We start from the raw sequence: 13,067 nt of genomic DNA, 5'->3' as shown, positions 1-13,067 counted from the left end.
CTCCTCCAGCCCCCGCCCTCCTCCAGCCCCCTGCCTCCCTCCAGTCCTCTGCCCTCCTCCAGCCCCTGCCCTCCTCCAGCCCCCGCCCTCCTCCAGCCCCCTGTCCTCCTCCAGCCCTCTGCCCTCCTTTGGCCCCCTGTCCTCCGGTCTCCCTTTGTCACTTGCCATGAGGGAGTCCCCAGGCCTGGGTGCTGGCTGGGTGCTGGGAGCCCATGGTGTTCAGCTGGCACAGAGAGAAGGCAACTACTGCTTCAGGTAGGAGCTGCAGGAATGGCTGAGGGAGGACACCCTGAGTCAGGAGCTGGTGGTTGGCAGAGCCCAGGGCACCTGACACAGGTAAGCAGCCAGTCCAGGACAGTGCCAGTCTGCTTGGGAAGTGCTACAAGGTAGGTGGACCCAGGGGGAGGCAGGACCAGGACCGGGTGAAGGGTCCTCCAGTTGGGTGGAGGGCTCCCCTGGGTCTCTTGTGCCCTTGGGAAAAGGCTGATATAGGACCTGACTCCTAGAAGGGCAAAGAGCTTGGGCGAGGTTGGTTTAGGAGCCACCCAAGAGGGGCAGGCCTGGAGTGCTGGGGTAAGGTAGGGAAAGGGTTAATCTTCCTTGACCTGGGCCAAAGGGCAGCTCTGGCGGTGTCCCTTGATTTAGAGGGCTCTGGAGTTAGGAGGGTGGGGGCCACTGGAGCAGGAGCTGCCCCAGGATGGTGGGGACAGCTGGCCTCTCACCCCTGCCTTCTCTGGGCTGGGTAAGTCTCAGAGACTAGCAAGGGGGGAGCTGACCTGACAGTGGGGACAGGTCTGAGCTGGGAGGCAGGTGTCTGTTCTGGAGGAGGTGTCTGCCAGGGAACCACTAGGCCTGCTATAGGTGTGGCACTGGTTTCTCCCCGGGAGAGTAGGAGGAGGTGTTTGGGGTCACCAGGGATGGGTGACTCCTCTCTAGGTCCCTGTGACCTCAGGACTCACTGTTGACGGGTCTTCTTTCTTCACCCCGTGTCCCTGCCTCCCCACCTCCCGCACAGCCACCTTTGACACGAGGAGGGGGGTGCCTGTTGGACCAGGTGAAGGTGGCAGGGACAGGCACAGGCAGTGGGGCTGAGATGGAGGGAGGAGCCGGGGCTCTGGAGGTGGATGATCAAGGGGAGAAGGAGGGGAGGGTGTGTGTGCCGCTGTGTGACAGTGGCAGGGACAGGGATGGGGATGAGTGTCTGTCTGCATCAGATGAGCTGGTTTCTGAGAGGCCTCTTGGGAGAGCCTGGAGCTGGCCTGTGACTCCCTCCCTCCTCTATCTATGGGGATCAAGCTCCATCCCAGCTGCTGTGCCCTGATTCTGGCTCCAGTGGGGGGTTGCTGCCGCTTGAGGCTCCCCGCTTCAGGGGCTTAGGGAAGAGCAGCCTGCACCCATCACCTGGGCCCTCACTAGAGGAGGGGTGATACCCTCGTTCTTGGGGTGGATAAACATCTCCTTGGTGCTGATCCCCTCAGGAGCCAGGGCTCAGTGGCTACCCAGACATCTGGGCTGCCTGCCAGGGCACTCCTAATGCCAGTCCTGCTACTTACGTGCCCCCATTCCTCCTCCTGGCTCTCCTGGAGCCCGCCCATGTGTGCTGTGTGTATATGGATTGGGAGGGCGGAAGGCAAAGCAAGGAGCCTGGGAGGTGGGGCAGCCGTCTGCGGGGTGGTGCCAGTTGCTGGGGTTAGAGATGTTATGAGTGAGGGAGAGGGCTGAGTGGGGCCACGACTAACTTGGGAGAAAGGATCGGATGCGGAGATGGCTTGTACATAGGTGATCAAGAATGGGAGGAAGTTGAAAATGACCCCTCTCATCTCACAGAGACGGTGACTGACAAGGCGGCTTCAGACATTTGTCTGTATTACTGTGTTGAAATACTTCATAAATACAGAAAGGTGTACAAACTTCCCACTGACTGAACACACAGGTGTATCGGTATCCTTAGCTCTCAGAGTCTAGAAATTACCATTAAAGCAACAGTAATCAAGACAGTGTGGTATTTGTGAAAGAACAAGGAAACTGAAAATCTGTCAGAGTCTAGAAATTACCATTAAAGCAACAGTAATCAAGACAGTGTGGTATTTGTGAAAGAACAAGGAAACTGAAAATCTGTCACATTTTGAAAGACATTATGAAGACGTGACAATTCAATGTAATGTGAGATCCTGGATTGGGTTCTGGAACAGAAAACAGACACTTCAGAATATGGTGACATTTTCATAGGGCTCACAGTCCTCTGAATAGCATTGCAGCAATGCAGATTAGCTAGTTTGGACACACGTGGCACGTAATGTAAGATGTTACCTGTAGGGAGAGCTGGTGGAGGATATATGAGACCTGTGCTGTCTCTACCGCCATTGAATCTCTTCTATAAACACACAATTATTTTAAAATAAAAAGTTAAAATAAAAAAAGTGAGATTCCTGGCCTGCATTCGCAAAATGAATTGGAAATAGCATAAAGCAGAGTGCTCTAGAAAAACTGACAGTTGGCCGGGTGCGGTGGCTCACACCTGTAATCCCAGCAGTTTGGGAGACTGAGGCGGGAGGATCACCTGAGGTCAGGAGTTCGAGACCAACGTGGCAATATCCCGTCTCTACTAAAAATACAAAAATTAGCTGGGTGTGGTGGCAGGCGCCTGTAATCCCAGCTACTGAGGAGGCTGAGGCAGGAGAATCCCTTGAATCTGGGAGGTGGAGGTTGCAGTGAGCTGAGATTGTACCACTGCGCTCCAGCCTGGGCTGGATTCCTTCTTAAAAAAAATTCCGGATGCAGCTGGAAACCATCATTCTCAGCAAACTATCGCAAGAACAGAAAACCAAACACCGCATGTTTTCACTCATAGGTGGGAACTGAACAATGAGATCACTTCCACTTGGGAAGGGGAGCATCACACACCGGGGCCTATCATGGGGAGGGGGGAGGGCGGAAGGGGGAGGGATTGCATTGGGAGTTATACCTGATATAAATGACGAGTTGATGGGTGCTGACGAGTTGATGGGTGCAGCACACCAACACGGCACAAGTATACATATGTAACAAACCTGCACGTTATGCACATGTACCCTAGAACTTAAAGTATAATAATAATTTTTTAAAAATTCCTTCTTAAAAAAAAAAAAGAAAAGAAAAGTTGACAGTTGTTATATTGTTACTGTTATTATCATCATCATTATTATCATCATCACCATCTCAGCAACCATCCTTCCCCACCTAGCAGCACTTTGGACATTTCTCTGCACCTGTGTCTCTTGTATGGGGTCCTGGTCTTCTCAAGGCCTTGATGCCTCCCTGTCTCCTTCCCTACCCACTTTGTCCCCAAGCCTTCTGGCCCCGCCCCTCCTGTCCCCAGGGAGGCTGCTAGGTCAGTGGCCGAAGGAGGGGCAGCTGCACTCCCTGGTGATCTCCTGCCCAGCTGTCTGCGCCCTGTCACGGCCTGGCCAGAGCCGGTTAGAGTGCAGCCAGCAGGGCACTGCAGGGGTTAAAGGAGGCCAAGGCTGGTGGAGGGGGCCCATTCCTGGCTGTCTCCGGGAAAGAGGCGGTGCACTGCTGGCCCGCCCCTGGGCTGGTCTGGGAGGGAACCCCACTAGTAAAGCCCTCTGCTCAGTTGCTCCCAGCAGTGGCCCTGGGACCAGCTCTGCTCCTTGCACCCCACTCCCTGCCTGGACACAGGCTTGCTCGCTGCCTTCTTCTGGGAAACCAGCTTTTTGCCAGCCACAGCCTCTGCTAGCATCACCAGCCACCACTCCTGTCCTGGGAATCCCTTGTCCCAGACACCCACCTCATTCAGTGGCTCCTCTACAGGAAAGGTGAGTGAGTGAGTGGGGCTGGCAGGCCCGGCAAGGTTAGGGTTCAAAGCACTGTCTCCATCTCCACTCTAAAGCGTGGGCCCTGCTCCCTTGCCCTTGGGCATAGCCTGGCAGGAGTGCCCCCTCTGCCCTCCCCAGCCACAAGTCCTTATTCCTTCTTCACCACTCTGGTCAGAAAAGGCCAGTCAAGGTGGTTAATGAACAGACTGTAGCTGCCTCCCCTCTGCGCCTCCCTCCTCCCACCCCTCGTCTCCCCTGACACTGATGCCCTGCCTGCGGTGGGCCAGGGAGAGTGCTGAGTGGGGCCACGACTAATTTTGGAGAAAGGACTGGACATGGAGATAGCTTGGGTGTGGGTGGGAAGGAGTGGGATGACATTGAAAATGGCCCCTCTCATCTCATAAAGATGAGATGATTCTCCACCAGGCTGGAAAATCCATATGGAGCTGACCTCAGTGTCTGTACCCCAACCCCCAATCCAGGACTTGTGCTAGGACTGCCTGCCCAGATGTTTTAGGCTGGCCGCTGTCTAGAAGAGGAAACTGGATTTGGGGTCATGAAGGGGGACTCGGAGAAGGCTGCTGTGCTCCCAGGCTGGGCTCCCTGCAGGGGAGGGGATGGGGTTAGGGGACAGGATGGGTGCTAGGTGGGGAGGAACTGGAGGGGGAGGTCCGGGAGGCAGGCAGTTGTGGGATGGGAATAGGAGGAGGACCTCAAACTAGATTGCCAGGGTCTTTGGGCACAGAGGCTTCTCTTCTGGAAGAAGAGTTGCCCCTTCAGCGTGGCAGCAGTGGGGAAGGTGTAGGGGGAGCACCCTCTCTTCCCCTCCTGAAGCTGCCTGGAGTGAGTAAAGATCATGGTGGCTCAGACTTGGCCTCAAGTTGCACCTGCCCCTGCCAGCTGGTGGCCACTCCTGTCTCCCCCACTCCAGCTCTCCCTGGACCTCAGCACTTGCTATAGCTGGGGCACCCCCTGCCTGACACCTCTGGCCCAGGGTTGTGGGAGGGAGTGAGGGAGGATGTGGATTGAGATGGAGAGGTGGGTGGGAGAGCCCTGAATGGGATCAGCGCTAGAGACCCAACTTGAGGTTGGCCTGGACTCTGCTGCCCATGGAGGAAAGGGAGTTGGAGAGAAGTGGGCTGGTCCAGGCTGGGGAGGGTCTCGGCCAGTCTGGCTGACCACCAGGGCTGGGAGCCAGCACTGTGATCAGAAGCTGAGGGTTTTTGGTGGTGGAGGAGGCAGCCTGGGGCCCTCTGCTTCCAGGCTCCTGGCTTGAGCCCTTCTGGCTCTGCTTCCCCATCTCTTATCCCATACTTCTTCATGCTTCACTTTCCGCAAAGCCCCAGTGCAGAATTTCCCAGGGAGGTGGCGGTGTCCAGGAAGTGTAAGTACAGTGAAGCTGGTGACCAGGTGGAGCGGGGCTGGGGTGGGGTGCTTATGGGTTCATGGAAGATACTATTGTTTTGTGACCAACTTCTGGCCTCTGATGGGCTGTGGCTGAAGCCTTGGAGTTTGGGGACCCTTGGGCTCCTGTTTCTACCCAGATAGGAGCAGGAATCAATAGGGGTCAGAAAAGACTTTTGTTTGGTTGAAGGAAGAGGAGCCTCAGAGGTGGAAGCTCGGCTCAGGTGAAGGAAGAGCTTCCTAAGGACCTTGCCTTATGGGCTGCTGTGTGACGTGGTGAGCTTATTTTGTCTGACACAGCACTTGCAGAGGCCCCACCTCCCTGCTAGTTTTGGGGAACCGGGAGCCTGATGCTCTGCCCTCACACTGTGCCCCTCCCTCACACCCATGACTCAATGCCTACCAGGTCTGCCCCCAGCTGCTTCCTGCAAAGGTTCTGAGGTTCTTCCTATTCCTCTTGGCCCACTCTGCCCCTTGCCTACTGGTTAATCCCCGAGGGCTGGAGCATGCCACTATGAACATGAGCTTTTGTGTGGGCATAGCTTTCAATTCTCTTGGGTACATACCTAGGATGGGGTTTGCTGGTTCATGTGGTAACTCTATGTTTAACTTTTTTGAGCAACTGCTAAACTGTGTTCCAAAGCAGCTGCACCATCTTACATTCCTACCTGCAATGTGGGAGAGTTCTGACGTTTCCGCTTTCTCACCCACATTGTTCTTGGGTGTGTTTTTCTGAGTGTGCCCAGCCTGGTGAGTGTGAAGTGGGTCCTGGGACCTTTAACTTCCTGGTTTTTCTCTGACACTGGGTTCCATTTGGAGATAGGTTATGGACTTAGACATGGTGGGTAGTAGGATGGTCATCCCTTACTCCAAGGCAATGGCCAGAGGGTGATCTGTTTTGTGGTTCAGAAAAGAGCTGGATTGCTTTAGTTGACTTCTTCTTTGAGAAACTGGGATAACATTTTTGAATGGCTTCAGCCCACCCTCTACACCCAGGCTTCCCCAGAGCAGGATCTCTGCTGCCTCTGTAGCAAGAGCAGAGCCAGCAGAGATGGACTGAATGAGAAGAACAGGGGAGTCAGGGCTGGATGGAGGCACACACGTGTAGGACAGGAAGGGGCTGGAGAGCCACCAAGCAAGGGTAGTGCAGCCCCTGTCTTCTCTGCTTCCTGCCGCCCCTCCCTCTTATTGGGGTGCGAACTGGCTGTGTCTGCTCATCCTGCATGGCGGCACATGGCTGCTCAGAGCTCCCCAAATAACCTGTTACGTTTCCACCCACAGGAATAATCAGGCAGCGCACTTGCTTATCATTTTTTATTTATTTTTATTTTGTGTCATTTTATTTTTTTGAGACGGAGTCTTGCTCTCCGCCCAGGCTGGAGTGCAGCGGTGCCATCTCGGCTCACTGCAACCCCTGCCTCCCGGGTTCAAGCAGTTCTCCTGCCTCAGCTTCTCAGGTAGCTGGGACTAGAGGTGAACGCCGCCACACCCAGCTCATTTTTTTGTAGTTTAGTAGAGACTGGGTTTCACTGTATGGCCCAGGCTTGTCACGAACTCCTGACCTCAGGCAATCCGCCTGCCTCGGGCTCCCAGAGTGCTGGGATTACAGATGTGAGCCACCGTGCCTGGCCGCTTATCATTTTTAGCATACTTTTCCAAACTACACACACATTCCCGGAGCAGGCCTCCTTTTACCCAAAAGAGAAACACTAGGCCTTACTAATTAACTGAAGACTGTTCTAGCTCGAGCCTTCCAAAACTCCAGGCTACTGTTCAAACCATTTTCCGGAATACTTCTTTCAAAATAACTTTCAGAAGGATGCACAAAGAGATTCATCCCTCACCTTTATAGTCGAACCTTGATCTTTTTTGAGGGTACAACCCCATTGGAGTGGCTGCTTAGTCCCCTGATTAAGAACTGAGTGGCATCTCATGTTTCTGAACATCAAACCCAGCCTCGACAGCTGAAGGTGCTCACCCCTGAGGGATCCAAGTAGGATTGAGTGTTCTGTAGTTATTATTCACAGAGAATGTTCTACAAAGTTTTGGGAGACTGTGATGTCACGGGAAATGCTAAGAATACGTGTCCAGCATGGAAGGGAACCAGTACGGAAGTCTTTTGATAAACTGTGGCATTTATCACTAACATTGTCTCAAAACTTTAGACTACCTGCCATATACAAATTAGAGGTGAAAATTACTTCCATGTAATATACAAACCAACACAAAGAATCCTATCCCAGGTTCTTGGGTGGATGGGCAATAATCTGGGTAGGGTTTATTGTGCAATAATCCTCTTCTGTCTTCTATAGGCCAGAAAATAAGTTTACCTCAAAAATGGAAAATTTTAGCTGGGAAAATTACATGTGGGAAGACATCTTCAGTGGAGATTTTGGTAATTACAGTTACAGCCTTGACCTGACCCCTTTTCTACTAGATTCTGCCCCATGTTGGTCAGAATCCCTAGAGATCAATTATGTTTTGGTCATCATCTACGCCCTGATGTTTCTACTGAATCTGATGTGAAACTCCCTGCTGATGCTGGTTATCTTATTCAGCTGAGTCAGCCACTCTGTCGCTGATGTCTACCTGCTGAACCTGGCCTTGGTCGACCTGTTCTTTTCCCTGACATTGCCCATCTCAGCTGCCTCCAAGATGAATGGCTGGATGTTTGGCACAATCTGTGCCAGGTGGTCTAGCTCCTGAAGGAAGTCAACTTCTACAATGGTATTCTACTCTTGGCCTGCTGCAGCATGGACTGTTACCTGGCCATTATCCGTGCACCCCACACACTGACCCAGTGGCGCCACTTGGTCAAGTTCATATGTCTGGGTATGTGGACCCTGTTCCTGTTAGTGGCCCTACCCATCTCACTTTTCCGAAGGACCACCCTATGTTAGCCCAGTCTGCTATGAGGACATGGGCAACAATACAGCAAACTGGCGGATGCTGTTACGGATCCTGCCCCAGACCTTTGGCTTCATGGTGCCACTACTGGTCATGCTGTTCTGCTATGGATTCACCCTGCACACGCTGTTTAAGGCCCACATGGGGCAGAAGCACCACACCATGCGGGTCATCTTTGCTGTTGTCCTCATCTTCCTGCTCTGCTGGCTGCCCTACAACCTGGTCCTGCTGGCAGACACCCTCATGAGAACCCAGATGATCAAGGAGACCTGTCAGTGCCGCAACGACATCGACCAGGCCCTGGATGCCACCGAGATTCTGGGCATCCTTGACAGCTGCCTCAACCCCCTCATCTACGCCTTCATTCGCCAGAGTTTCGCCATGGACTCCTCAAGATTCTAGCCACACATGGCTTGATCAGCAAGGACTCCCTGCCCAAAGACAGCAGGCCTTCCTTTGTTGGCTCTTCTTCAGGGCACACTTCCACTACTCTCTAAGACCTCCTGCCGAAGTGCAGCCCCGTGGGGTTCCTCCCTTCTCTTCACAGTCACATTCCAAGCCTCATGTCCACTCGTTCTTCTTGGTCTCAGTGTCAGTGCAGCCCCCACTGTGGTCCCAGGAAGCAGAGGAGGCCACGTTCTTACTAGTTTCTCTTGCATGGTTTAGAAAGCCTGCCCTGGTGCCTCACCCCTTGCCGTAATTACTACGTCACTTGCTGGAGCTCTGTCCATCCCGCCCCTGAGTCCGAGGCACTCTGTATTCTAAGAAGTGAAAATCTACACTCCAGTGAGGCAGCTCTGCATACTCATTAGGATGGCTAGTATCAGAAGAAAGAAAATCATAAAATAGAAAGTGTCCACAAAGATGTAGAGAAAGCGAAACTCTTGAGCATCGTGAGTGGGAATGTAAAATGGTGTGGCCACTGTGGAAGACAGTATGGCAGCTTTCCTGAAAACATCGGACATAGAATTATCACATGATCCCGCAATTCCACTTCTAGGAATTGACCCACAAGAAGTGAAAGCAGAGACTTGAACCCATATTTGTCCACCAATGTTCATAGCAGCTTATTCACAAGACCCAAAAGGCAAAAACAACCCAAATGTTCATCAATGAATGAATGAATGGCTAAACAAAATGTGATATGTACATAATGAAGTATCCTTCAGCCTGAAAGAGGAATGAAGTACTCATACATGTTACAACATGGACGAACCTTGAAAATGTTATGCTAAGTGAAATAAGCCAGACATAAACAGCTAAATAGTTTATGATTCCACTTACATGAGGTACTGAGAGTGAACAAATTCACAGAGACAGAAAGCAGAATAGTGATTACCAGGGACTGAGGGGAGGGGAGCGTGGGGAGTGATGGTTTAATGGGCACAGGGTTTATGTTTGGGATGTAGAAAAAGTTGTAAAGATAAACAGTAGTGATAGTTATACAGCAATGTCTGAGTACTTAATGCCACTGAACTGTACACTTAAATGTCTAAAATGATAAAATTTTATGTGTATTTCACTTTAGTTAAAAAGAAAATACCTTGGTCCTCAAAGGTACGTTTGCCAAAGAAACAAGGCTGGAATTTCTTGCTAAATGAGATCATTAAATGTCTTTCATTGCTTAAACCACTTTTGTGTGTTTATTTTGTTTCTTCCAACCAAAAGCTTCCAAACTGCTACAGAGAAGTGGGGCAAGAGTGAGCAGAGGTCTTGGGTGAGAGTCTTTACAAGAAGTAAATCTCTTTGTTATTTGTTGTGTCGTAGAGAGAAGGATGGAATAGAGATGGAGCCCAGTCTTGCCATCCCCTTGCCCACAACCCAAGCTTCCTGCTGTAGACCACGCATCATGGAAAGAAATGTGTTCTGGGATGCTTTAGGGCGTCTCATGTCCTTGGTTGAAGCATTAGTCAGGAGTGTCAGGGACGGGACTCAGAGCTAGAAGGTGCAGAGGGTTGAGTAAGTTCACCAAATCCCCCTGATCAGGTAGCAGGAAGGCAGAGAGCTCTCCCAGCTCAGCCAGCAGCACCCACTTTGAGTGTCCCTCCCTCTCTCTCTTTCCCACCCAAGCACACACCCATAAAGGTGTCTGGCGCCTTGCGCTGACCTTCCTGAGCTGAAGCGGAATGAAACTGCTGCTTCATTTCCCCCTTCCAGATCTCACATACAAGGTCCCTTCTGGCCCCCGACTGATCTGGAAATGTGAAAGGAAGAGAATTTGGGGGAATCACCATTCTATCGTATCATGCTGACTCAATACAAATCCTCCACACAAACTTATGTGCAAACTCTAAGGAAAAAGAATGGTTCCCACAAAGGTTCAGGTGATGTTTATTAAAGGGTCAGGGAAGGCAGAAGCACACTGGGGCTTTTGAAGGCCCTGATAGTGTCCTCTTTCTTTACCCACATGATAGATGCTTGGGCTTTAGTGTATTATTATTCCTTAGGCTATAAATGTAAGTTTTTCTTAACTTGTAGTATGTATGCTATTCACAATAGAAATGTTTTAAAATGTTAAAATAAAGGAAAAGCTAAGGAGAAAGTGATCGAAGAGCACAGGGACAACTCGGGTAATTTTGAGGACCCACTGCGCAGAGTGGAGTGCAGGCTTTTGCATCCTGCAATTTTGGAGTGAGAATTCACCAGATTAGAAGAAGATACTTTCATGCATTGCTGGTAGTAGATAAATAGGTACAAGCTTTAGAGAAAGCAATTTGATGACATCTCTTTTAATGCACACAATCCCTGATTCAGGAATTATACTACTACAAACCTATCCTGCAGAAATACTCGCTTAATTGGACAAATGTGTACAGAACATTCATTGCAGCCTTATTTACAAAAATCAGAGATTAGAATAAACCAAATGTTCATCAATAGGGAATTGATTAGTTACACTCTCAAGGTGCAGCCACATCAGGGAATATTATGAATGCAGTAGTTTAAAACCAAAGCTAAAAACATCCTGCTAAGTGGAAAAAGCCAGAACAGAACCGCATATTGTATGATTCCTTTTGCCTAAAACATTTCCTGAAAAGGCAAATCTGCAGAGACTGAAAGCAGACGACTGATTGCCTGGGCCTGGGATTGGGAACACAGATTGATTATAAATAGTCACAAGGGTTCTTTTTGGGGTGATAGAAATACCCTGAATGTGGATTGTGGTCATGCTTTTACAGTTCTGTTAGTTTAAAAAACATTAGAGTGTATTCTTAAAACAGGCGAGTCTTATAGTTGGTAAATTACACCTGAATAAACTGTTTTTTTATAAGAGAACCTTAAAAAATTAATGAAGTAGGTATGTGAACAGACCCAGAAAGTTCTTCAAGAAATAATGTGGAATGAAGGAGGAAGGTAGAACAGCATGTGTAGTAAATGGCTTACTCATTTGTATAAAAAATTATAATATATGTAGATTTATAAACGTTCAGACAAATGTCTAGGAATTGTCCAAGTCATGTAATATCTAGAGATGAATTTCTAAACAAAACCTTTTATGTGGCAAAACAGAATTACGATTCAGGGCGTGTACACAGACTGGGGTGGTCTTTGCAACAAAGAGAATGTTGCTGGTTTTATTAGAAAGAGAAATGTTAAGTATTGTTTTGAAAGAAAACTCATTGGCATTAAGCAAAGCCTTTTGGGAGTTGACAAGCTCTGATAGGTAGGACAGTGCTGAGTAAAACTAGTCTTTTCTTTTTTTTTTTCTGAGATGGAGTCTTGCTCTGATGCCCAGGCTGGAGTGCAGTGGCACAATCTTGGCTCACTGCAACCTCTGCCTCCCGAGTTCAAGAGATTCGCCTGCCTTAGCCTCCCAAGTAGCTGGGGACTACAGGCGCACACCACTATGCCTGGCTAATTTTTGGTAGAGACGAGGTTTCACCATGTTGACCAGGCTTGTCTCAAACTCCTGACCTCAAGTGATCCACCTGCCTCGGCCTCCCAAAATGCTGGGATTACAGGCGTGAGCCACTGTGCCTGGCCTGGATAAAACTAGTCTTGAAATCACAGCAGCTACTTGGTAAAACTGGTCTTAGGTTACAGCAGGTCATTTCAGCAGCCGAACTGTGATGTAAGGACCTAGTTAGGTCCTTTGTGCACTGAGTGCTTTTTTCCCCTCTGGACACTCGACTCTAATTTAGTTGTGTATGACAAGATAACTGTAATTTATGTAACCAATTTTCACATTTCCATACAAGGTCCCTTCTGGCCCCCTACTGACCTGGAAATGTGAAAGGAATGTTGATCAAGATCGTTGTCTGAAAGCATCACTGGGTAACCATCTTGAAGTTAGGCTTCATTGTCCTTCATGCCAGGATGAGCCCATCCCTGTGGTCTCACATTGATGGGAAAGTACAAGAGTCAGTGTCAGGGACCCGGGTCACATTTGGGCAAGAGAGGCCAGAAGCAGGGGAAAAAGCTCTCTCAGGGCAGAGTTGCCTGGAGTTTAGCACCAAGTTCTAGCTGATTATTCTGGCAGGCATCAGCAATCATCTTGAAGTGTGGGGCTAACATTGTCCTGTTCAGAGAACTGGCTTTGCAAAGATTAGACAGGCAATAAAACAGAGCTTACAGAGCAGAATACAAGAAACAACTAGCAACAATATAGTAAATCCAATTTGTACAATGGTTTTGAACAAAAAGCCCAAGCCTCAAGGCAACCAACTAGACAAATCAAATTGAGACCTGTTGCAGCCATTGTGTAGCATTCCGTGACTGGGCTGAATTAAAGCAGAGAGTGCCAAGTCTAGAAAAGGGACAATTTGAACAAAAATTCCTACTAGAATATTGCCAAAGTTACTTGCTAGGTGGGCTGAAGAATTTTTTTAGGTCAGATTCTGTCAAGTTACCCAGAGCAGTATCTAATTTGTGAAATTTTAATTATAGCATTATCCTGTGAAGTGAAAAAGGTAGTCAATGAGAGGGGTAGGAGTTGTACTA

The 13,067-nt window shown here is 49.7% G+C and overlaps 1 pseudogene; it reads left to right on the top strand.

Annotated features, from left to right (window-relative positions):
- The window catches only part of LOC111548350, a 10,418-nt pseudogene extending 663 nt beyond the window's left edge, over positions 1-9,755 (top strand).
- The last annotated feature ends 3,312 nt before the right edge of the window (positions 9,756-13,067 follow it).

The sequence above is a fragment of the Piliocolobus tephrosceles genome, chromosome 11 (genome assembly GCF_002776525.5).
Source record: "Piliocolobus tephrosceles isolate RC106 chromosome 11, ASM277652v3, whole genome shotgun sequence".
NCBI lineage: Eukaryota > Metazoa > Chordata > Mammalia > Primates > Cercopithecidae > Piliocolobus > Piliocolobus tephrosceles.
Note: the sequence above shows the minus strand (reverse complement) of the source record. Positions and strands in the feature narration are given on the sequence as shown.